Source organism: Lissotriton vulgaris, chromosome 2_1 (genome assembly GCF_964263255.1).
Source record: "Lissotriton vulgaris chromosome 2_1, aLisVul1.2, whole genome shotgun sequence".
Classification (NCBI taxonomy): Eukaryota; Metazoa; Chordata; class Amphibia; order Caudata; family Salamandridae; genus Lissotriton; species Lissotriton vulgaris.
Window position 1 is genome coordinate 1,425,254,565 of NC_141687.1, and position 27,134 is coordinate 1,425,281,698.

Genomic DNA, 27,134 nt, shown 5'->3' on the forward strand with positions numbered 1-27,134 from the left:
TAATGTAATATTTTTTCAAATGAATCCTATATTGTATATTTATGTAATACTATTTTTTTTATGTATATTGTTCATATTTTTTTTTTGTTTTTTTGTCTTGGAGTGCTCCCGGTGCGCGTACCCGTAAGAGGACCGGTAAGCGCAGTATTCCGGAGCGCCCCAGTGCGTGTACCGGGGCGCGAACCGGTAAGCGCTCCCAAAAAAATGTGGGAAACGAAATTACATAAAAACCACTGGACAGACTTTCACCAAATATAGAATAGACACTACTACATACCAGTCCCTACCATTATCCCACATTTGATGGTATTCCATTGAGCCCTTTGGGCTGTAGCCCTGTCTAAATATCCTGAGGTAAATTACATGACAAAAACACATATGGAGTGTTACAATTTACAACCATTTAAAATGTTACTTTCATTTTCTACTTTTTTTTCCTTACATTTGATTGGTTATGTACATGAATATAAATGAAAAATGAGAGGGAAACACGGCCATTTTGACTACAACTACCTGAGATACATCTTTAAAGGATTTTCTCATTTATCTTCATCACCTTTCTATAAGGTAAGTTCTAAATTTGTAAGGGGCACTTTAAGTTCATTTGTAAAAATGTTTTCTGACAGTTATTTACTGTCCCTCTGTTATAATTACAGATTGAGATAGGCTTCTCTGTTATAGTGATAGACTAATTAGGCTTCTCTGGTATAATTATGAATTTTCTTAGGCTTCTTCACATACACTTTTTTATATTTCTACTTCCTACCTCATACCATACACTGCCCAAAGATAACTTCACTGTTAAAAACTCACAAGTACTTCTCTGAACTTAAACCCAACAGTGCCCTATCTCTACTGATAAATTTATTTTTTATGCAATTTACAGCAAGAAAATGGAAGGAGAACAAAACAAATTTAATATTTTATTCGAAATTGATCTGGAGAACAATCCTAAGGAAGAGATTGATGAATTAGACTTTTGGGATCAGTCTCTGGACCAAGACTTACTTAATTGTGTGGAAGAAATGGAATCATCGAATCCAAATGAGGACATACCTGACGATATAATGTTGGAAATTCTTTTAGATTTTGAAAAATCACAGCAATACATTTTTATTTAAAATTTTAAAATTGTTCGAGACATTATTCTTTTTTTATATGTAAATTATGAAATAGTACCAAAATGAATATAATATAAAGTGAGACTTATAGTATACTGTGCAACTTTTTTGTGTTACATAGTAATCTTGCTCATAGTTACTTCCTTTCTCCCACTATATTATCTCCAATGTTCATTTAACATCTCTTTATCATCTCTTTATCATCTCCTGCCTCCATGTTGTTTCTGCTTTCCTGACGGACTATACTATAGATTCCATATACCACAATAACTTCTGTAACAGCATGCAAATTATCTACAGAGGACACAGTCTACACTGAATTTAATCCTCTGCATTGGTACCTACATGCTGGTACTTAGATCACCCACACAACACAACAACTCTATGCAGAGCTACCCTCCCTCTAAGCACTTTAAATAATTATTTTACTATTTCACTGGGTTTTCCCCATGGTACGCTGCCTGGTGCGCGTACCGGGCGCTCCCCCCGCGAAAATCCAAAAAAAACTCACCCTCACATCAAACCTAGGGGGTCAGGGGGGGTCTACTCTGCCCCCTTATGGTCATTTCCCCCTTTGTTTTTGCAACCTCTTGTGTCTCGATTTTACCGAGACACAAGATGGCGGCTGCTCCGGACTGTTTCGAATGTTTACAGACACCCGAGAGCCAATCAGCTTTCCGTATGCACCTCGCGAGGCGCGCCCGGTACGCTCCCCGGTGCGCGTACCGGGACTTGGCCATAGATATATATATTTTTTTGAACCTAAATTACTCAAAATCCTCTGGAGCACATTTCTTGAGACCTAGCAAAGGCGCATCGGGCTACCAGTCCCTAAAATTTTGCCAGGTTTGGTGGAAATCCATTCAGCCGTTCGGGCTAAAAGTGAGGTCGACCGCCCTATGGAAATTAACATGGGGAAAACACGTTTTGGGACCCCCTTTTATCTCGGCCCCTGCTCCACTAATCCTCCCCAAACTTTAAGGGAAGGACCGGAGTGCCGCGACGCAAACTTGAGGAAATTTTAAGGCAGATTCCTCAACCGGCGCCAAAATTATGCACAATAGAATGTTGAGATTTTGCATTTAAAATAATCCTAACTATAACTACCTACTGGCGACCGCCAGTATGTAATATTTATACACCTTGACCAGGGACTTTGATAGTCCGAAACGCGTAGGTGGGAGAATATTTCCATAAAATAAAGCACTTAAAATCAACTTGAAGTGGTGCGCGGCGTCTTCTTGATTGAGGATTTTTGCTTAAAAAAAAATATATATATATATATATATATCTGCAATAGCTCGCAGCCCTCCACCACTCTTGTGAAAAACAAGATGTGGACCACTTCGTTGCAGCATACAGTTTATTTGCCCAATAAACAGCTAGTCATGACGCTTTTCGACCGTCCCTGCGGCCTTGGTCACATGACAATGCAATATGCTCAGCCCCTTTTAAAGTGCAAGTGCATCACATGTTCAAATGGAAATAGAGAAAATACTTTCTGTATAAATACATTTGTAAAAGTGAAATTATTGTCTCATTTCTATCCGTGTAAATACGAAAACTTAATTACACAAAAAAAGACAGTTAATAAATTACTTCAATTGTGAATTTGTTATGTTTTGGACAAAAATGTTTTTTTTTCCAAATCAAATTTGCACTGACAGCATGAATACTTAATCCTTATTCCAAAACATATTTCACAAAGACCATAACCATTTGCCATGTCTGTTAATTTTAACACATGCTCACCATAACGTGCATAAACTAAAAATCATAATAAAGAAAACTTAAGAAAATCATATAATTACTCAAAATAAACCCTATGTATTAAGGAAAAACTGCACAGGAAATACATATATAAGTGTGATTTGAGTCACTAGACATTATGGATGAGTCATTCTCAGTAGCATAGATATTTATAGGTGGAACCTAAATGCATACTGTATCTTACACATGATTGTATATTATTAAACATACAAAGGAGGATCCCCTCCTAGGATAGTACTAAAGTGATCTCGTGCAATAGTGCAATGGATTGGCAGGCATCAATTCTCCAATGATTGGATCATCCTGTACAAAATGCCAGTTACGTCTGACTATACTCCTTAACTCCTTTTCTTGTTTGGAGTATGTCAGTACTAACCAAACTGGATTAGTATCTACACTCTGAGTTGGACTCCTTTTCGGGTTGTATTTTAGGAGATCACTTCTAGCTTTCTGTTGTGACTTTCTAATGGCGGTTTCTACTATTCTGGTACTATATCCTCTATCCACAAATCTAGACAAACTTTCTTGTTGCTTCACGATCATATCCTCATCATTACTGCAAATACGGCGGATGCGAAGCATCTCTCCGTATGGTATTGATTTGATCAAGTGTAGTGGATGGGCACTCGTTGCATGTAACAGAGTGTTACCCGCCGTCGGTTTTCTAAAAAGGATAGTACTAAGAAACATTGTTAGATATAAAAACCTGCACATCTAAAAATGTAACTGATTCCTTACTGATACTAGAAGTAAAACTCAAATTAAGATCATTCACATTAATTTCCTGTATAAATTTTAAAACACTTTCTTCAGATCCATGCCATACTATAAAAAGGTCATCAATAAAACGAAGCCAAGATATTATATTGGATGTACAATAGTGCATATATTTAGGCCTGAGGACCAGTTCCTCCCACCACCCCATAAAGAGGCAGGCATAACTTGGGGAGAAACTGGCCCCCATGGCTACACCCTGGATCTGTTGGAACAATTGGCCATTGAACATAAAATAATTGTTCTCTAGGCAGAAAGATAACATTTCAAGAAGCATTTTAGTATGGTGAGTTCGTTCCATTGGCCTGCTGCTTAGATAATATTTGCATGCTCGTAGGCCATCCCTATGTTTAATACAGGTATACAGGGAACTTACATCTAATGTTACTAAGAGGAAGTCTGTTTTCCACTCAATCTCTTCAATTTTCCGCAGGAAAACACTAGTGTCTTGGACATATGAGTTCAAGGATTTCATATGTGCCTGTAAAAAATAGTCAATGTATTTCGATAAATTTTCTAAAGGCCCACCACATGCCACAATTATTGGTCTTCCTGGTGGTTTGGTAAGATTTTTATGTACCTTTGGTATAAAGTATATATATGGGGTTAGTGGGTGATCCTTTTTAATGTACTTGAGTTCATCCCCACTCAACATACCTAACCCCTTCCAGGCCACCACATTTTTACACAGGTTTTCCTGCATCATCCTGTATTTCTGTGGATTGCTTCTTCTGTAACAATGGATATCATCCAACTGGCTATATGCTTCCTGAAGATAGTCTTTGATTGGCCATAAGACGATGTTCCCCCCTTTGTCCTAATTACGGATTGCCAATTCTGCCTCATGTAACTTATTCACCAATTGATTCAATTTCCTTTCTTGGCTTGTACATTTTTTCTCCTTTTCATTATTTACTTGGCCAGCCTTTGTATTTGCGTCACCACTGCCTCATTAAAGGCATCTAGTCCATCACAGGCTGCCAGGGGGATATACTTTGATTTGGGTTTAAATGGGGTAGTGGGTTTTCTTTGCCCACTTAATGCAACTCTTTCTGGTGTCCCCAAACTGTCCTCACTTCCCAATTGGCACAAGTCATGGAAAAGGCCTATATCCCTCACTGTTAGTTCTTCATTGCCCAATCCAGATTTAGGTGGTTCTGTAGCTGTATTTGCTGATTTATGCAGAAACTGTTTTTTCAATTTCAATTTCCGTATATACTGGTATACATCTGCCCTTGTTCTTGTATAGCAAAAGTTGGATTCCGGACAAAAAATTAAGCCTAAACTAAGGAGTTGTTCCTCCGCTTTAGTTAATACTGTGGAGCTCAGGTTAATTATGGATCTTGGTTTAGTTGATTTTGTTACATACACTACCTGAGTATTTTCGCCAGTTTCTGTTTCTGGCTCTTCAGCCGGATTTACTGCTGTGGTTTCCGGGTGGCTCCCCGACCACACTTGCTTTGTTCTCCTTTGTTTAGCGGCAATGTGCCTGCCCCTCCTGCGTTGGGATTTTGTTGCACGGTTTTGCCCTTGAATCGTGACCTCAGGGTATCCTTTCTGCTGTCTTTTAAAATTTCTAATTCTTCCCCAAAGTCAGTGCAAAGCTGCTTTTTTCTCTTGGTCCCTCATTATCCGAACCACTTTCCACAGCGGAGCTGTATACCACCGAATCGTCCTCTGTTAGTTGGGCTGCCTTAGTATTTTTTGTGCCACGTTTACTTGCTGTGGCCACTCTTAAATTATCATAGCGGCTCGCAAATGTAAATATTTGCCCATTGGCATAATCATCTCTGTCCCTCTTGAATTTATGAATTTTTCTGGCCTTAATTTTTTCCTCCTCCTTCGCCAATCTTGTTACCATGTCTTCCCTTAATTTGGTGGTCTCAGGAGTTTCTTTTCCACCTATTTGTGCCTTAATTGTCCCCTCAAGTGCATCTATTTTCTTTTGTAACTATTCCCCGTCTATCTCCGCATACTGGACCAAAATCTGCATTAATCGACGGGACGAGTCAAGATTACACTCACCCCATGCCACCATCATAAGGGGATTTGGCAACTCATAATTGGGGGCCAGCATTATGCGTAGTCCTCTAGGAACTCTCCCAACATCCAGGTATCTTTTTAACAAACGAGCCTCCCACCATTTGGATTGTTCATTTTGTTTGAGTTTTTCCAACTCTTTAAAGGCCGTTCTGATGTTGCTTGGTTCTGCCACGCTTGACTCCCCTCCAGTTCCCTTGTTCACATTGATTTCACTCTCTATCTCATCAGAGAAAATTTCCTGTGCGGCGAGCTCACGGGCTCTTTGTGCATCGCCTGACATCACTGCTTATTGGGCTTTACTATTTTGTGCTCGCTTAACACACGAAAGCCGACTTGATGCTCAGGTCTTCGGCGGCTTGTTGCCAACCTCGATCGACCTCTCTCAGCTTCGTGTGTACACCTCCCCTCTCCAATCAGCCCCACATGTACGCATATAGCGCTCTTACCACAGCTGCAGAGTTCGTATTCGCGCGTTCTCAGTCCCTTCACCTGCTTGCTCGAAGCGGCGCCACAGGTTCCTTTTCCCTCGCGCTCCGATCCTGCAAACCACTAGTCGCTGGCTTCTTCCGGGTGTTACTCCACTCGCTTGCGGCTGATTGGATGGCCTCAATCCTTCCCTTAGATGGGACTCAAAAGGCACCTAGGGGGTCCCCGCCAAAGTTCCACCGGCCGGCAGAAAGTAACGGAGACTGGAGGCACGACAGACTGCTTGCCGTGAAGCCTTCTTGCAGAGGAGGGGGTCCAACATCGGCAACAGTCAAATGCCGGTAATTATCTGCAATACCTCGCAGCGCTCCACCACTCTGGTGAAAAACAAGGCATGGACCACTTCGTTGCAGCATACAGTTTATTTGCCCAATAAACAGCTAGTCATGACGCGTTTCGACCGTCCCTGCAGCCTTGGTCACATGACAATGAAATATGCTCAGCCCCTTTTAAAGTGCATTTGCATCACATGTTCAAATGGAAATAGACAAAATACTTTCTGTATAAATATATTTGTAAAAGTGAAATTATTGTCTCATTTCTATCCGTGTAAATACGAAAACTTAATTACACAAAAAAAGACAGTTAATAAATTGCTTCAATTGTGAATTTGTTATGTTTTGGACAAAAATGTTTTTTTTCCAGATCAAATTTGCATATATATATATAGCAATCTGCCCTGAAGACTGAGTGGATGTATACGTGTCTGAATGTAGAATTTAGTAGCAATGTGATTGACTGTCTAAGTGACAAATTTAAAGTGTCTCACTAAATATATGGGATAGGGATCAAACTGTGTGAATACCTGTATCACTCTATCTCTTGTTGTGTAAACTACTACATAAGTTGGTTACTAGCTATGTGAAAGTCTATATTAGTTATTATTTAGTTAAGTGAATATTTGTATGGGATAGTGAATGAATGGGTGTGTGGTTGGGTGGGAGGTGTGTGACTGTCCAAAGATGGGTAAATAGTTGATTTAGTAGGTATATGAGATTAAGACTGAATGTGAAAACAGTTGTTTGGATGTGTGAATCTCTATATGGGTGTGGTGATGAGTAAATATATTTCTCAATGATACATGTCCAACAAACTAGAAATACAAAAGGCAAGTGTATGTGACAGTTGTTGTATATAAATAAATATACTTAAGACTTAGTGGTTGTATGAGTGATGTGTGGATAACTATATACTTATAATAGTGATTTTATAACACACTAAGTATGAGTTACTATCTATATGAACAAATGAAGTGGTGTTTGTATAAGTGTGTAGCTTAGTAAATGTAAGTATGATCAATTGTTTGCATAACTGAGTAGGATGACTGCATAAGGGAATAGGATGTATTCTGGTGTGTAATGTTGATGTAGGTGTATAAGTATATTTAATAGTGTTCTATTGATCTTTGTTAGCATGTATGAGTGAATCTATAGGTAAGTGTTTAGATGTGTGTGTAGATGTAGGAATCACTGAGTGGGTTTTTAGAAACTTGTATTGGTGTGTCAATGGTTTCAAATATGGTACTTCATATTTTATAATGAGTGTTGAAAAGTTATACTAGTGTATGATAAGATTTATCAGATTGTCACGTGGATGATGTAATCAGTGATGTCACTGACCATGTCATGAATGATGTAATATGTGACATCATCAGCAGTGGATTGTGGGCGCGTGAGTTATAGTTAGTACAACTAACTATAACGGGTGAATTTCAATGGTTTTGTACGAGTGAAATGTCCAACTAACTATAACACCCCTAAAACCTATGTTTTTTTCATCGAATTTCTAAGGTTTTTTAAATGGTAATTCCTAACTATAACTTATCTGAAACCTATGTTTTTTTCAGTGAATTTCAAAGGTTTTTTAAATGCTAATTCCTAACTATAACATGTCTGAAATCTATGTGTTTTTCAGTAAATTTCAAAGGTTTTGTAAATGACCATTTTTAAATGTATTTATTGTTTTTTTTATATTTTTTATACTGATTTTTTACATTTTTTTAAGCAGTTTATTTTTAGATATTTAATTTTTAAATTACATTATAATTACATCATACATTACATTACAAAATACACATTCTCAGAATGAATTACTTTAGTTTAAATACTTTGCAAATAAGCAATAGACTTTTAAGTACAGTATTTACAGTTGTTGCAGTGGTCAACTCCATTTCAAACACAATGCAACATTGAGGTCAATGTGAATTTCTAGTTAAATGCAATTAATTACTTTTTGGATTACTTTTCTAACCACAGGACTGGATCCTAAATTCAGTCCTGAGACATCACCTGTAAACAGTTGATTAAAAGCGTTTGTTACATTAGTGATATTTAAGGAATATTATTGTATTTTAAAAGATGACAGAAACTTTTTCACATAGAATCACCAATGTTAAACTATGGAAGGAAATTCACTTATCAGGTAAGTAGTGTTAACGTTACTTTTTCTTACTTAGTGGTGGATCCTGGTTCCATCACAGGTGCATCTCCTGTAAAAGTCATACAGGCAATTTTTAAGGAATATTTTTACTTTGTGAAAATAGACACTTTGTAACTTTTCTGGTGAGAACCAGACAATGGATTCCTATGGAAGGAAATACAAGTTACTGGTAAGTATGGTTAGAAATACGTTTCAGGATCAGTACTGGGCTCAAAGAAGCAGCAATTAGGTCACTCTTGATAACAGGTGAGTAAATCGGAAATTGTAGTTCTGCTGATTTTATAGGATTTTTTTAAAGTTCAAAAACTCCACACTTAGAAGAATTTCTGAGTGAAACCAGTCAATGTTAACCTACGGAAGGAAATTCAAGTAACTGGTAAGTACAGTTAGAATTACTTTTCATGATCAGTACTGGGTTCAAAGATGCAGCACTGATGTCTCTCCTGATAACAGGTGAGTAAATCAGAATTTATAGATCACCTGATTTTAGAGGAATATTTGTATGTTTCAAAAATCAACAAAGAAACTTCTCTACTGAAAACCACACAATGGACCCCTATGGAAGGAAATACAAGTAACTAGTAAGTACGCTTAGAATTACTTTTCAGGGTCGGTGCTGGGCTAAACGATGCGGTACAAAAGGGTGTGGTGATGGACGGAGCATCTGAATCAATCAAACACTCACACCCAGTCAAAAGATCTGGGTATAATCCATCACCGTTCTTTAGCCCACTCTGCCACCCCAGTTCAGACATGGCTATATGCAAATCAGTCTGACCCTGTGCCTCATGGGAACAGTCCAGCCCAAACTGCCAAGCCATGTCTTCCCTGGACCGGAAACAAGCTTCCGAGGACCGGTTTCTGGCATTCCAGCCGTCTTCAGCCCGGCTTGCTTGAATCCAGTGGGAAAGTGAGCAAGGGACTCACGTCTGAGCATACCCTGCCACACTTATGGTGGCCAAAAGCGGTACAAAAGGGGGTGGTGATAGACGGAGCATCTGAATCAATCAAACACTCACACCAAGTAAAAAGATCTGGGTATAATCCATCACCGTTCTTTAGCCCACTCTGCCACCCCAGTTCAGACATGGCTATATGCAAATCAGTCTGACCCTGTGCCTCATGGGAACCTCCTGATAACAGGTGAGTAAATCGGAATTCGTAGTTCAGCTGATTTTAGAGAAATATTTGTACGTTTCAAAAATCAACACAGAAACTTTCTACTGAAAACCACACAATGGATTCCTATGGAAGGAAATACAAGTTACTGGTAAGTACGCTTAGAATTATTTTTCAGGGTCAGAGCTGGGCTAAAAGATGCAGAACTAGGTTCTCTCCTGATAACAGGTGAGTAAATCAGAATTTGTAGTTCAGCTGATTTTAGAGGAATATTTGTATGTTTCTAAAATCAACACTTAGAAACTTTTCTGCTGAAAACTACACAATGGATTCCTATGGAAGGAAATACAAGTTACTGGTAATTACGCTTAGAATTACTTTTCAGGATCAGTGTTGGGCTAAAAGATGCAGCACTAGGTTCTCTCCTGATAACAGGTGAGTAAATTGGAATTAGTAGTTCGGCTGATTGTAGAGAAATTTTTGTACAATGGTGAAGGAAGTGGGTGTGGCCTGAGGTGACGTGTGCAAACACGCCCTGTGGCACGTTTTAAATTGCAGGATTAAGTCTCCTTGAATGCTGAGGTCCCCTGGGGGCCAACTATGCCACCAGGTACCTCTAGTATGCGCCAGGGGGCTGTGTTGCAGAGAGGTGTTCAGAGGCCACACCCCTTTTTACAACACTCTGCAACGCAGCTCCGTGGCGCTTACTAGAGGTACCTGGTGGGCTTGTTGGCCCCCAGGGCCCCTCAGTATTGACAGGGAATTAATTCCCCAACTTAAACCGCGCCACAGGGTGTGTTTGTACACATGTGAACTCAGGCCCGCCCCCTCCCTTCACCACTGTGCAAAAGCGCCCTGTGGTGCGTTTTAAGTTGGGGAATTAATTCCCCTTCAATACAGGGGGTCCCTAGGGTCCAAGTAGCCCACCAGGTACCTCCAGTAAGTGCCACAAGGCTGCATTGCAGAGAGGTGTGAAAAGGGGCATAGCCTGGAGCACCTCTCTGCAACGCAGCCCTGTGGCGCTTACTGGAGGTACCTGATGGGCTAGCTGGCTCCCAGGGACCCCCACTATTGCAGGGAAATTAATTTCCCAATTTAAAATGCGCCACGGTGCCTGGGTGAGGGTGTACTATGAGAGATTTGGAGTGGTTTATCTGCATGTCGATGGTACATGGTCTAGGTAGAGATGCCGAGAGAGAAACGCTGCAGTAAGCAAGTCCCTGTGGAATGCGCACACAGTACATTTGGAAGAGGGCACCGAATCACATAATACACCGGTTCTATTATGAGCTTTTAAATAAAGTCGCTGCTGTTGAGTAATAACATCGAAATGTAGCGCCACGGAAATTCAAGGAGAAATAAACGTAGCCCAAAGCACTGATTTTTAAAGGCCACGTGTGACATTTCCACAACTGTGCACAAGAAGCACTAACATTTCCTAGGCGATTCTTACCTGACTAGCTTTGTTCAATGCTCCATCTTGTGTAGCACTCTACCTCAGGGGCGCCTCCCTGCCTCCAGTATGGTCCCGCCGAGAGGGGCTGCCTGCTTAAATCCTATGGCTCCGTGTGGTGGCCGTCAGGGGGCTCAGCTGTCAGAAAGTTTAAGATACATTTTTTTTTTAACATGTAAGGCATGCTTTATTGTTTCTAGTCTTCTGTGGAAAATCCAGCTACAAGTGGTCTCCACTAGATACTGTCGCAGCATCTGATTTTGCATCTGCATTACATATGGCCAGCAAACAAAACTGGGGAAATTGTACTAGTCAAATAAAAAAAACTGACATCATTAGATAAGTAGAGTTCCCTGGAATGCAGCTGGCATGTTTCCACAGAAGCTCAGTCAGATCCAAAAATATACAGGGCAGCAACCGATGTAGCAGAGCAATTAGCAAGTGAATTTCCACGAGGAATTGTCACGGACATCGAAAAAGTCAAAAATGCCATATGCAAAAACCATATGTTGTTTGCAACTCTTCTAATGTAGGTAATGGTAATGCGCTTTAGGCAGGTTTGCAAAGTAATAGCAGATAAGAGATTTCTTAGTAAATGCATGCTTACGCACACCGCTTAAATGGGCTTTTCAGCTGCCCACAATTAAAAAGCTGGACACACATCAGTTCTGGGGGTGGGGGGAGGAGAAATGGATTATGCCCGTTTGAGGTATAGAGTACACTACTGTTTCAAAGAGATTAAAAAGCCTGTGCAAAATTAGATTTTCGTGTCCCAGAGAAACAGTTCTAAGAGTAAAGTAAGACATTTTGCTCAGTACTATGCAGTAACAACCCCACAGAAATAGAAACAGATATGATTTGAACATTGCAGCAGCCTTCCTGTAGGAAGGAAATGGAACAGGCCGAGTGCATGAATAGTGTAGTGTGCGCTGCCCTTATGGCCAGCGACGGCTCGTGGAGGGAGTTACGGTGGGGCATGAGGGCGGGGAGGGGGAGGGGCAGGGCGGAGGTTGCTAAAAACCGGCATATGGATAATTGCAGGTAAGTAAACAATTTAATTAATAAAACGAATTTCGTAGCTCGCACTGCATTGCATTTTGCGATGCAAGGCGCACTACGAAATTCGTTTTATTAATTAAATTGTTTACTTACCTGCAATTATCCATATGCCGGTTTTTAGCAACCTCCGCGCTGCCCCTCCCCCTCCCCACCCTCCTGCCCCACCGTAACTCCCTCCACGAGCCGTCGCTGCTTATGGCGGTCGATCCTGTCCCCGGGGGAAAGGAGGAGGGTGGAGCACTCCCACCTCCCCCATTATCACCCAGTAGGCCGGTTACGGCAGGGCGTGAACCAGAAGCACGTTAAGTGCTTCCGGGTTCACACGAACACAGAACAGCGGGGCCAGACCAGTTTAGACTGGCCAGTGCCCCCCCTGTTAAAAGGGGATGTGGAGAGCAGAACATTCTCTTGTTCTTACGCTCCCCACAGGCACAGCACCCAGGCCACCAGCGGCCGTAATTTCTTTTCCCCACCCACCATCCCCTAAGGCAGGTAATTTAAATGCGTTGGTCAGGAATGTATTTTGATGTTTCTCTAAAAAAGTTTTATTACAGGTATCTCGGGTGATAGCATTAGTGTAAGCTTGATGAGTAGGTACCTGTTTATGTCTGTCAGTAATGTGTTTGCTATGTTCATTTACATTTTATTGCAGGTATCTCAGGAGAAAGAAGAAATGTAAATTTGATAGGTTTACTTTGTTCTTTTACTTTATTACAGGTATCTCAGGAGATAGTCAACGTGAATGCAATGTTTCGGTGAATTTATAATAAAAGTGTCAATATGTGTAAGCTTGTCAAGAACAGGATCGGTTAGTACAGAGTTATCTAATTGAAGTGTGCAATGTTGAATAAATGTCAGTACATGTTATTTATATCAGGTAATAATGTCGTACTCAGTTGTATGTCTCCGGTCAGGCGGTAAGGTCATGATTGGTAAGCATAGTCTTCAGTCCTTAGCGGTCAAACATATAACTCCAGGGGTAGTTACAGCCGGTAGGTAGGCTGTCGGGATGGTGGGGGCCAGGGGAGGCAATCTTCCCAGTGGGCCTGTGGCCACCCCGCACACGCATTGGCATCAGGGCTCAAGTATGCCGAGTTTCGGCAGCCCCCGTTATGGAGTTTAAGGCACAGGGCATAGGGAGGGCCCAGTGGAAAGTATCCGTCCGATAAGCTGTACCCCCTGCGCAAGCCGACTCCGGCAGAGTAATTTCTCGTAGTTTGCTGGGATCAGGAGGCTGCCAGTCATTGACCTTGCCGTAGGCTCTAGAGGGGACACGCAGAAAGTGTATATATGCATTGTTAGATTTACAGTAGGAGTGTCATGTGTATTAGAGTTAAGGTTAGCCAGGTGACATCATCGGCCTAACAATGTATCTTGCCTTTCTGCGTAATTGTAAATAATGTTAATAAATAATGTTTTTTAACTTTGTAATAAATACGTCCGGAGGGGGTTACACCCACCCTAATCCAAAGATTCCAAAATTGGTGTGGTCTCAATACTTGCCTTGAAGGAGGGAGGGAGGCCCCATCCATGCAAGGGCTGGCCTTAGGGAACAAAGGTAAAAAAGGGGACTTGGAGGAGTACCAGGCCATATGAAATATTACATTTTAATTAAATGTGTTAACGTACAGCATCATAAGTTGCCTCGCTAGTTCTTAAAATAAAGCTTTCTGACACAGTGAATCAAGTTGTGTGTGTCAAACTTCGAAAACTTTAGAACCGGACGCCATTATACCTGAAATGAAGCAATGTGCAGCTTTACAACGAGAACAGGCTGTTGTGCAACTACTACTCGTCCCTTTACAGTGAAATGACACGAGTTCAAACTCCGCAGCTCTACGTGGTTAGGGATGTGTCTAGATTCTGGGACTTAAAATTCAACTTTTTAAAATGTATTTCACTTCTTTGAAATATTAAAAATACATTGATCCACAACGTTTAACATAGTAAATTAAAGAGCACATGTTCATCTTTCGTTACCCAAAATGTCACAAAAGATAAAGAACGGAAAATCATTCAAGTATGCAAAATAATTTGAAACACCTCGGAAGACTGAATGCGTGCACAGTAAATGGCAAAAGAAGGGTTGCTGCGAGACCCCCTTGCTCCATACAAAGGGGTGGGTGTTTTCCATGCAAGCATCACCACGAACACCTCAGTGTAAATATTAAAAATAAGAAGGTACTGGTTGTAGATAGAGTTCTTCTTTTTGCGAATTGTTGATCTCCATAATTGACTACATTTGTGGGTCGTAGAATATCGCACTCAGGAAGCACGGGTAAAAAAGCATGAGAGTTCACGCTAAATCTTCAAACTGGAGCAAGTTTGTTCGGCGTCACGTTTCCCTAATGATCATGTATAGCATTATTTATTTAATTTGTGCAAAATGGAGTAACATGATTTTGCCTTTCACGGTTTATTAAGCGAAGTAAGCCAATTTTACCTCAAAGTTAGACCTATATTTTGCGTGTTAAATGGAGCAAGAAACTTTTTCTCGAATTTTACTGACAACAGCTGCAAAATCAGCTGTAAGCATCAGTCTGCCCCATGTTTTGATGGGGCAGAACTTCACGCAAACAGCAGTCTGCGCGCGGGCAGTGGCCGAGAGCCACGCTCCGGGTGAGCTCTGGTGCCGGTGCAGCTCTCCGTGTGGTCCGCTCGGGTCTTCCCCTCGCATGTTTCCTTGCAGTGGCCCTCCTTGGTGCTGCCCTTGCGGTACTTCTTCTCTCTTTGCATCATCTTTTGGGTGCGGCAACCATGCATTCTGCACTATTGTTTAGGTGTGCACAGGTAAGTATACACCTTCCTGCTCTTTTCTCCTCACCCGTCCTACCAGGTATGCCACGGACCATTGGGTGTGGCGCAGGAACGAGGATCGGTTTTGGACTTTCAAGGGAAACCTTGGGGCACTCAGTCCTGTGTTATTGTTTACCTGTGGGCTCTGCTGCATGTCACAGGAGGTGTGTGGTGCACAAAGGTGGTTGCACAGTCCCCCCATGTGTGGGCGGCACAGAAACATTTAAAGAACAAACCTGAGCTTTAGTGCACTCCCTCCACTCGGTTGTTGATCAGTTCTTTCTCTCTGCAGCTTGTTTTAAGTCGTCGTTGGCAGGCGGGGAGCGGGGAAAAAATAGTGCTTTATGTGCAGGAGCGTCTGTTTAGCGGCTGCTGGATGATGCATGCGTAATATAGCCGGCTGGACAGGTCAGGCAAAATAAATCCGATGAGAAAAGAAGCATTTCTAAATGCAATAGGACTCGTATTACGCGAGCCCTATTTCATTATAAACAAAAGTGCCTGCCTCCAATAACCCTCGCATGTGCCTATTCTGCGGAGACCCCTAGTCTCCATACTTACCGGCCCCCGCATCCTGCTGCTGCCAAAGGTGGGAAATAATGTCAGCCAACAAAGCCTGGTATCAGTAGTGGTCGTTGTTGGCCGCAGTTTATTAATAACCAAAGACACATTAATAACACAAACTGGTATCAAGCAATCTTCCATTTTTCGAACATTACTCATCAATCATAATTGGCATATTACACATTATGACACCCTCTTCTAGTAGCAGGTGTCAGTCTCTTTGTGCCCTCTTTAGTTCGAAAATGGGGCTTGCACACAACCAGTTTGTTGCCAGTCTATTGGTGCTCCAGTGGTTGGTTGCCCACGCCTTCTGCGTGTTGTGGAGGGGAGCTTTCCAGTCGGGAGTTAGGTCCCCAGCTCGCTACCAAATTGTGCCCTGCCGTCCGGCCGGGTCTGGGCCGCGAGTGCCGTCTCCTCCTGTTACTCCCCTCCTTTATGCCGCCACGTCACCCTGCCGTGCGGCATTCAAAAGTGAGTGGCCATCCTCTTACACACCGCCCGCCGGTGTGTTTTCTTAGCCAACCAGTGTAGGATTTCCGCTAACGCCCCTTCCCTTATCCAGCACTGCGACTTTTGCTGTTCCTTAGGTGTGGGTGGGTGGGCTTCAGTCGTTGTTGCTGTCGCGCCGTTCTCCCAGCTCCTCGAATGCGATGTGCTTCTGCTGGGAGGGCGGCGTCGCTTAAATCCTCCTGAGCCCTCCATGCAGGCCTCAGGTGAGTCCCCCTGATTGGGGGGTTCAAACAAAGCCAGGTAGACCATTGGACGCCCTTTGAGGGCGCCAGGTCAACAGGTCACTTCCGGTCGGGTGGCTGGTGCGCACCCCTCTTCCGCTGGTTCCTGTGAGCATCAAAGCGCCCAGAACCAGTTCTTCCCCGCTGGTGGCACCACGAGGGTTATGGTGCCGGCCTTCGAGCCTCCCCCACCCTTCGGGCGGGTGCGGCGGCCTCTGCAATAACCCTCGCATGTGCCTATTCTGCGGAGACCCCTAGTCTCCATACTTACCGGCCCCCGCATCCTGCTGCTGCCAAAGGTGGGAAATAATGTCAGCCAACAAAGCCTGGTATCAGTAGTGGTCGTTGTTGGCCGCAGTTTATTAATAACCAAAGACACATTAATAACACAAACTGGTATCAAGCAATCTTCCATTTTTCGAACATTACTCATCAATCATAATTGCCATATTACACATTATGACACCCTCTTCTAGTAGCAGGTGTCAGTCTCTTTGTGCCCTCTTTAGTTCGAAAATGGGGCTTGCACACAACCAGTTTGTTGCCAGTCTATTGGTGCTCCAGTGGTTGGTTGCCCACGCCTTCTGCGTGTTGTGGAGGGGAGCTTTCCAGTCGGGAGTTAGGTCCCCAGCTCGCTACCAAATTGCGCCCTGCCGTCCGGCCGGGTCTGGGCCGCGAGTGCCGTCTCCTCCTGTTACTCCCCTCCTTTATGCCGCCACGTCATCCTGCCGTGCGGCATTCAAAAGTGAGTGGCCATCCTCTTACACACCGCCCGCCGGTGTGTTTTCTTAGCCAACCAGTGTAGGATTTCCGCCACGCCGCAGGGAGGCCCACGTCTCTCTGCGGCTCCCCCCCTGCACCTGGTTCGTGGCTCCCACCTTTCTCCATCTTTCCTCTTATTTTATATATATTATTTTTTTTTTGTTGCAACCTGCGAGTGACATTGCACCCCACGAGTTATCCCAAAACACCTTCATCCCCTTTTCGGATAGGTGTACCCCGTCTTGCCCATAGGGCTCTGGGCGACCCGGGTGGATGAGGCCGTGCCGAACTGATTCCAGGCCATTGGCGAGGCAGAACTTGTGCATTGCCACGTTTAGCTTCCTTCTTGCGTTGTCGACGGCCTTGTTGGAATCGGCACCTCTCCAATGTTTCCTGCTGATCATTTCGGACCAGACCACCGTCGTGGGTCCCAGCCACGCAGCTGTCTTGGTGAGGTCCCTTTGGATGGCTTGCCCGACTGCTTTTTGCCCTAGCCGGGTCAGGTCATTGCCCCCGAGGTGGATGATCAGGACGTCGGGCAACCAGGCCGAATCTGCCATGAGGCCGTCCAGCGTCGGCAGTAGCTGCTCCCATCTCATACCTGGCTGCCCTATCCACCGGATGTACGTCGCTTTGGGCCTGTTTATGCTGCGGCCCTCCTGCCGCCACCAAGACTCCATCCGGGACACGAATGAGTGCCCCACCACCCAGACCAGCTGCGGGCGACCCCCTGTTGAGAGAAAGTATTCTGTTAGGTGGCTTTTACTGCGCACCGTGTGCATTTAAGAGTGGGCGGGGGGGTGTGTTGTCACCCTGCCGTGCGGCATCCCAAGGCAACTCCCTCTCTTTCCTCCCCCCCCCCCCCTTCGGGGCTTTCTCTCTCATTTGTCTTCTTCTTTTTTTTTTTTTTTTGTCTTTTTCCTTCGCCCTTGTTTTCCTTTTTTTTTTTTTTTTTTTTTATACGAGGTGAGGGCGTATGTACGACTTGTACGCCCTGGAGCACCATCTGCCCACTGCCTGGATCCTGTCCTCTGGCATGCCATGCTGCGATGCCGAGGTCGCAGCGCCGATCCTGAAAGAGTGAGAGGCAAACGAAGCCGCGCAATACCCGGCTTTACCAAGGCCTTGGCGCATTATGGCTGTAAACTGGAACTTACTCAGGTTCCTCCCGTCCTTATGTATGAAGAGAGGGCCCTCCCCAGCTGGTCGAGCCCCCATGTACCTGAACAACCAGCATACCGCGCAGAGCCCCGACTCTGGGATGCAATGGAGACGTATCGTCGTCCCCCTCCTTGCCCTGTCCGTTTTGGACTGCCTCAGTGTTAACTCCACTGCCCTCTCCATTGGCTTAATGTCTCTTGCCTGCAGGCATTGCTGCGCTGGGCCCGACTTGCTGGGGGCTACCAATTCGCTGACACGGAATGCTCCGAAGAACGCCGTCGTGAAAGCTGCCCTAAATAGCAGCAGCTCGTATTTATCCGATATTAAGCCTGTGAGGGCTCCAAGGAGCTGCCCCAGTTTGGCAAAATCGATGGGACGCCTGTTGTCCTTCTTTTTACCTTCAACCCTCCTCCAGCCTTTCAATGCCGTCTTTAGATAGGCCGAGGTAGTGGGATCCTCGCCTGTGTAAAGCCTCGAAAAATGGGCAATGGCGGACAAATGCGCCTGGGCCCATGATCTCGTTTTTCTCGACTCGAATGCCCATTGCACGAATTTCTCGACTGCTGTGCGAGTCTTTGCCCCGTCTTCCAGCGATTTTAGGCCCCCAACTCTCATTACTGTGCCCGCGTATGTCCTGTATCTTTTGTTAGCTTCTGCGGTAAGGGACTGCCCTACTACCCATGATAAGTCTACTCCCCCAGGTCCCAAAGGGACGACGGAAAGGGGGTCATCTCCTTGTCCGCCCCGGGCACCAGTTCTCTGAAACGCTTCATTTGGGACCGTGAGAGTGCGTCTGCTGCTGCGTTCTCTGCCCCTGGCACGTGGCGTGCTTTCAGCTCCAGGTTCCCTTCCAGCTGTAATTTAATTAACCGTCGCATTAGCCTCAGCATGTCCGGGCATCTCGCTGCGCCTCTGTTAATGGCCTGCACCACTCCCATGTTATCTAATCAAAGGGTGAGTTTCAGGTTTTTTATTTTCTCGCTCCAAATGGTCAGTGCCACAATGATCGGAAACAGCTCGAGAAACGTGATGTTCCTGGTGAGCCCCTGCGCATGCCACTCGTCTGGCCACTGGCTGGCGCACCAGCTGTTTCCTAGGACCGCGCCGAAGCCAAGGCTTCCGGCCGCGTCTGTGTAAAGGGCTATCTGTTCGGCCGTTACCCAACCTGCTCTCCAAATCAGCACCCCGTTGAAATCTTGTAGGAACTCGTCCCACACCCGCAGGTCCTGTTTCACGCCTGCGCTCAGCCTGATGTGGTGGTGCTTGTGGGTGACGCCGGCCGTTAGCCCTGTTAGGCGCCTAGAAAATACCCTGGCGGGCGGGATTACCCGAGCCGCGAAGTTGAGCCTACCTATCATTCCTTGGATCTCCCTCAGGGTGGCCTTGTTCCGACCCCGTAGCTTCGATACTTCCTCACGGAATTCCTTTACTTTGCCTGGGGGCAGCCTGGCCGTTCCCGCTATAGAGTCCAACTCTATGCCCAGGAACGTGAGACTTGTGGTCGGGGTTGTACTTTTTTCGTTTGCGAGGGGGACCCCTAGGGACCTGGCTAGCTCCTCGAAGGCCGCCAATGTGTTTGCGCATACTGCGGAACCTGCCGGGCCCGTGAACAGAAAATCGTCTAAGTAGTGCAGTTTTCCACCTTCCTGGTGCCGGTCATGCAGCGCCCATTCTAAGAAAGTGGCGAACTGCTCGAAATATGCGCATGATATGGCGCATCCCATGGGCATGGCTTTGTCTATAAACACGTCCTCACCCCATTGGAAACCCAGTAAGTGGAAACTGGAAGGGTGGACCGGCAATAGTCGGAACGCGGATTCAATATCAGCTTTCGCCATGAGGGCCCCTCTGCCTGTCGCCTTCACCAGCTCGATTGCGTCGTCGACTGACGCATAGCCCACTGAGCAAGCTTCGGGGTCGATACCGTCGTTCACGGATGAACCTTCCGGAAACGACAGGTGGTGTATCAGCCTGAATTGACCTTGTTCTTTCTTGGGGACCACGCCTAGCGGGGAGATGACTATGCCTCCTTGTACTTCCTTTGGGAGAGGGCCCTCAACTCTACCCAGTTTCACCTCTTTCTCTATCTTGGCGCTAACCACTTCGGGGTGTTGGCTTGCCGACTTCAGGTTGCTCGCCCCCGCCGAGGGGAGCGGGCCATGAAATGGAATAACAAATCCTTGCTCGAAGCCCTCTACCAGTGACCTGGCCTCTGCTTTGTTCGGGTATTTGTTTGTTAATCTGCGCAGCTGTTGAGTAATAATGGGGGATCTGGCCAGCTGGCGCCTACAAATGTCCACCAGTCCCCTCTTTTCCCCTGCGTTGGGGCTAACGCTTCTTGCTCTTTTCTCTCTTCTCCCTTTTTGCTTCGTGTTTGGAACCTTTGCATGCGGCGGTGGTATGCTTGCCCCCGCAGCTAGCGCATGCATGTTGAAACTTACAAGACGAGCCCCATGAGCAGTCCCCCGCCTCGTATCTCCAACAGATCACCTTAGTAGCGGTTGGGGAGTATGATCTCCCGTTCGACCGCCTTTGATAAGAACCACTCTTCCCTTTTTGGTATGAGCTCCGAAAGGGCTGGTCGCCTTTTCCGGCCCAGGCCCTAACGTCTTTGGCTGTGAGCATCTTGTGGATGAAGCCGGAGACATCCTCCTCATTCCACTCCATTTCGGGGTGCCTTTGCATTTTTAATCTAAACCCTTTATCGTACTCTAGCCAGGCATCGCCCGGGAACTGCCTCTGTGCTAGGTGGATATTGGCCTCGTACAGCCACAGATCCGCCGCGCAATGGGGGAACCTCTCCACTATAATGCACGCCATTATTCTGAAGGCGTCTAACCAATTGTCGAAAGTGTGCTCTTTTCTGGCCCCACGCCTTTCTCTCCTGTCCTCCTCTTTCCTGTCGCACGTGGTTAGATCGAGTCCCTCTAGCTGTATTTCAAGCAGCGAAAATATGTCTATGAATTCTTTGCGTCATATCCTCTCTTTTACCGCTAGGGGGATGAGACATGCCAAGCCGGTGGCTTTCGTAGTCAGGGACGCCGGGCCGGGGGATGGCCTGATGTAATGATCGTTGACTACCCCACTCGGAGGTGGGCTCCCTGCAACGGGGCCGTAACCCCAACCGGGTAGCGGGGAAATCTGTTCCCCCTGGGCGGACAAGCTTACCTGCTCCTGCACTCTTGTCTGACGGGCCCACCCCGGGTCGACCATATGCCACGTGAGACCTGCCGCTTCCTCCGCGCGCTGCTCCCTAGGCCCCGGTACCCCTTGCCCTGTGCCATTAAGTAGCCCCGGCGCCAGCGATTTTAGACATTCTTTTACGATGTTGCTAATATGCTCACCCTTTTTCTTTTTACCGGTCGTCTCGCCCTGTTCGCTGCCCTCTGGCCTCGGCGGAAGAGGTTTCTGCCGCACTTTCCTCGGAGGGTTCCTCTTCGACGTTCTCTTCATCGGCGTGTTTTTCAGTTTCATGGGTGCGGAAGGCCCTGGTTCTTCGTCCGCCTGTTCCACCGGTCTGTTCTCTTTCCCTTTGCCCAGGTGAGGGTGAAGCCAATCGTCGCCGTGGATGGCCGATAACTCGCGGATCTTCATCAGTACCTCCGCCATCTCGTCCGGCTGGCCTTCCGACATGTCGTGATTCTCTGCGCACTTGTGTGTGGCTTCTTAGTTTCTCGCGTCTGCGTCAGGCCGTCTGCTGGGGGCACAGCTGACTGCGTGTGCTTATCCCGTGACCTGAGCTTGTCGCGGTTTTTGCCTGTTGTTGCTTCGGGGGAGCTGGCACGGCGCGCCGCGCTCTGTAAGGCGTCCTCGGTGGTGATGACCTGGATCTTCTACCGGAGCCTCGTCGTCTTCCTGCTTCGTCCTTCGCCGAGTCGCCTCTTCTTCCTTCAGTCGTTGTTGCTGTTGCGCCGTTCTCCCAGCTCCTCGAATGCGATGTGCTTCTGCTGGGAGGGCGGCGTCGCTTAAATCCTCCTGAGCCGTCCATGCAGGCCTCAGGTGAGTCCCCCTGATTGGGGAGTTCAAACAAAGCCAGGTAGACCATTGGACGCCCTTTGGGGGCGCCAGGTCGACAGGTCACTTCCGGTCGGGTGGCTGGTGCGCACCCCTCTTCCGCTGGTTCCTGTGCGCATCAAAGCGCCCAGAACCAGTTCTTCCCCGCTGGTGGCACCACGAGGGTTATGGCGCCGGCCTTCGAGCCTCCCCCACCCTTCGGGCGGGTGCGGCGGCCTCTGCAAGAAGGCATGATGGGAGTGGGGTGTGGGGGTGGACAGAAAAGTTACAGACTGCGGGAGGGAAAGGGGGGGAAGAGGAACAAAAGAGTTTGTAAAGTAATGGGGCCGATAGCCATGGAAGGATTAAAATGACGACATGGCCATGAGGAGGAGAGGCAAACAAGCCAAAAATAAATCAGAATGCAGCATTTCTGATTACAGCCAATAAAAAAGATGAACTGAAAGTGGGTGGAGCTTCCCCCACTATACTGTATACTGAATGATTCGCAAAGCACTGCAGCGCTATGCAAAACTTAAAAAGGAAAATGGGAAAGCATAAACGAACGTACTAAAAGGAGACATTCCTTGTATGACGAACTCTATCCCCCATCATGCACCCCCCATCATGCACCAGGGCAATGTGGTATGAGAACACGCCCAGTGGAGGTGGGATGAGCTTGAATAAAAGTTGGTTAACGATTCATGCTGTTCTCGAATGTGCTTTCTTTGCCCAGGAAAAAAGGGCCATGAGCCCTGAAATGCATTGGCAGCGCTAATTTTAAATGGAGAAACCCGGAAGGCTGCATGTTAAAGCTGATGGGCTGGAAACTGTAGTGTGCTCTTACAATGCTTCAGGGCATTTTGTTGCTTCTATTTTCTGCACGGCTGTCCGGCCTTGGGGAGAAGCACCACCGTTAGATGGAGAATACATGAATCACCAGCTAAGAGAGACTGCCGTTGGAACTGTTCACGACATCGCAGCACTGTTTTCAAAGTGCGGATTGAGCCCACCTATTTTCATCAGTAACTCAATTAGAGGCTATTGATAAAAATGAAAATGGGAAAGCATGAACAAACGTACTTAAAGGAGATATTACCTGTATGACGAACTCCATCCCCCATCATGCACCAGGGGAATGTGGTATGAGAACACTCCCAGTGGAGGTCCTACTGGAGGTCCTACTGGAGGTCGCCAGTAGGTAGTTATATTTAGGACCTAGTTTCTGTAGGATGAACGTTTTTTCATTGGCCAATAACTTTGGTGTCGTTTGATGAATCCTCATGAAATTTTCAAAAGTAGTATGATGCTCACTTAGTTGCTGTCTTGAAATTTTGTGTGAATTCATCAAGCAAGGCAATGAGAAAAAGAGGGAGGTCCCAAAATGTATTTCCCCTATGTTAATTCCCATACAGATTTTAGACATGACTACAGGCATAACTGCTGAATGGAATTATACCACATTTGGCAGAAAGGTAGCTGTTGGCCCAGAAACTGACCTTTTTGTAAATTGGCATCAATCCGTTCATAGTTTTAAAAATATTAAGGGAAATCCAAATTTATATACATAGAGACGCTGATCCTCCAACAGTCCCCTTGCTCAAATCTGATTGGCTGCCAACACTTCAAACTAGGAAGTGTTGGCAGCCATCTTGTTACTTGACTTCAGCCGAGTACCAGAAAAATATGTTACAAAAAGGGAAGGGGGCAGTGTAGGAATACTGTGATCCCCTATGCCTCTTGGGGGAGTCCCACAGGGCAAAAAAGTATTTTTTAAATGCATTTTTGGCAGGAGCCACATTGGCAAAGTGGCTCCTGCTGGAAAAAAAACAAAAAAGCATGGACTCTCACGCTTCTGTTGATGTGTTTTATCTAGGAACCCGATCAATATTGTGACCTTATGCCCCTATACGGCTATAATCAATAAATATCCCTATAATGGCATAATAATCAGAGCCATATTTCAGTAACTCGCCTCTGCAGTCCATGACACAGCAGAAGCTACTTCCTTAGATTCCTAGAGAGCACACCGAGTTCTTTCGACACACCAAACCCCCAGCATCCTGGGAAAGCCCCGCTTGCTTTGTTTTGATTTGTAATAGAACTCCTGCGAGCACTGTAAGAATGACCAGTTCTCAGTGACATCTTTATTGACGTCTTATGTCCAAAACTTACGTCAAACTCGGCACCTTTCAGGTATAAATATACCAACGTTGCCTTAAGCAAACACACGGTGGTGAATACTGGAGCAGAACAGCTGTCCCCTAGAGCCCAGCAGACGCGAGAAGCCCACGGACGCTGCCCCTCCTCTTTGACGCGCTGAGAAAGTCGCTGTTCTTTCTCCTGCCGAGAAAATCCAGCTCCGGCGTTTCCAGCCTACCCTTGTGGGTGACTGGGATATCGGGTCCTGAGAGGGAGATACCAGACCTCCTACATTCTATTCCAAAGGTACGGTGCTGACTAAACCCTTAGAGAGAATTCTTGGATCAAACTCTTGGCAAAACCAACTTAACTTAAACTGCTACTTACTTACTCCCTCCCACGTATTAGGCTTAGGTCAGGTACACCGGGGTAGGCGTAGTTAGAAGCACCAGTTGAGGTCGTTAGCCAATGTATATATGAATGTACATATTGTATATATTTTATTCATTTTAACTATCTTATGGCTATGAAACCATATCAATGCTTTTACAGTATTATTTCATAATACTCCTTTTACTGTACGTAATTTACTTTATATTAAATATTGCAATTGTGGCAATCCATTTCTCTTGCATGAGAAGGAAGACTGTTCAATAAATCATACCCTTTATTGAAAACGCCCGTCTCTCTCTCTTCTCTGAACTCTGGTGAAACTAAGAACGCACGTCTGACTGAGTGAAATAATTGTCTATTGTTTCACATGACTCTAGAGATTGACTCTTATTCTGGGGAGCAAAGTTGTCATGTTTATGCGGTTGTCGGAATCTGAATCCCTTCTTGTCTGAGCCAGGGATGCTGATCACTTCCTATTCAGTCAAGAAAGTTTCCAGTGACCTCTGAGCTAGGTGGCGCAAACCTAAATTAAGTCTAACATATTCAGTAGAGACCTAGAAGACCACAGTCCTACGACTACACTGCTGTTTATGTTATTCCAATGCGCAGGGCCTATAGGGAAAATAGGAACTACACTACACTGTGTTCGAGCCTCAAGTGGAGCAGGTCTCGGGGACATCAGCAAAAACTAATATGTGGGGGGTGCTGGCACAGCACTCCCCATCCCCACAGTGCCCACCACCTCCCTGGGGCATATGTTTCAATGAATGCAGGGGCCCAGCGCAGCTCCCTTGCTGCCCCATGGATCGCCACCTCCTTGGGGCACAATCAACTTATAAATGCGGGTGGGCCTTATGAGCCCATCCTCATGTTGGGCACCGTCACCACCTCCCCAAGGCAAATCAAGTTATATTAATGCAGAGGGATGCCTGCAGCCCCCCTCAGCCCCTGGGACTTCCCCCTCCTTGGGGAACTATCAAAATATATAGGTGATTAAGCCTGATGGGCCAGGCTGCACCACTGGGACTGCCACCTCCCTGGGCACTATCACAATATACATTCAGGGGGGCCAATGGGCAGGCTTGCACCCCATGGACCACCACCTCCCTAGGGAAATTAAGTTAAATTAATGTGGGGGCCTGTTCGTCCCCCTGCACGCCGATGGACCGCCACTTCCCTGTGGCACTATTAAAATATATATGTGGGTGGACCTGCTGGGCCGCAGCCCTGGGAACACCACTTTCCCAGGGCAATCTATTGAATTTTAAAGGGGGGGATAAATTGTACAATGGAGTGGGGCCGCGGGCCCCCATTGCAGAACCATTTATGACCCTGGGGACTATGACCCCCAGGGTCAGCTCCTGCTACCTTCCAAGGTACCCACCCTCAGAAGGTAGTTGCTTGCTTTTGCTTGGTGGGAGCTAACAACTCCCACCAAGCAAAAGCAAATATAACTCCGATTTATGCAAGCATTGGCTGTCAAACAGCTCCAGCTTGCATAATGAAGAGTTTTCATCTGTTCCCTAATCAAGCAGGAAAACATATGAAAACATTTGCTCTTACAGATAGGGAGCGGTCTTTCAAATGCCAGCTCCTGCAGAAGGCGGAGAGCTGGATGGGACCAAGGGTGGCATAAGGGTCCCCCATGGTCCCATTGAGGTGACATGGCCAATCCGAAGGGAAGGGGCTCCCTGGGGTTGAAAATAAAAACCGGGAATTGGGGCGCACGCATCCCTCCCCATAGTAAAAAAAAAAACACATCATCCAAGTGAGTTTTCTCTACAGTTACACCTTGTAAAATCATCTGCTGAAGACGCTCAACTAACAATCACACTGGCAAAGTTAAAGACACACAAGGTCACTGTAGACATTTCCTCGGTTTCCTTTATGCGGCTGTAGTGTACGATATGCATTATACATTTACCCAACGAGGTAGCCCTTACTAATTAGCCACTAGAAAGCCCTCCAGTTGGGTAGAAGTCCTGCACAAAATGGTGGTGTCTTGGATAAATAAGCAGGGCAGGATTCATTCTGGCACAATGCTCATTTACCAGAAATGAAACATCAACTAGAAGCAGTTACAGATATAAACAAAGCAGGGGCCCACGTTGAAGCTCCACTTCTGTAAAATACGAATCAACTTACCTTTGCAATGCATGGCCAAGGCAAATCAAGTGTGTTTTCTCTGCACTTCCACTGAAAAGTTATCTGTAATCAGTGATGGTGGTGTTTGCATTCTTGCTTATCTCAAGTGCGATATCTCACATAGTTCCTGAGATGAGGGGGTACTTTCTTGTGCTGCTGAGACCAGAGATCATATTGTAAACT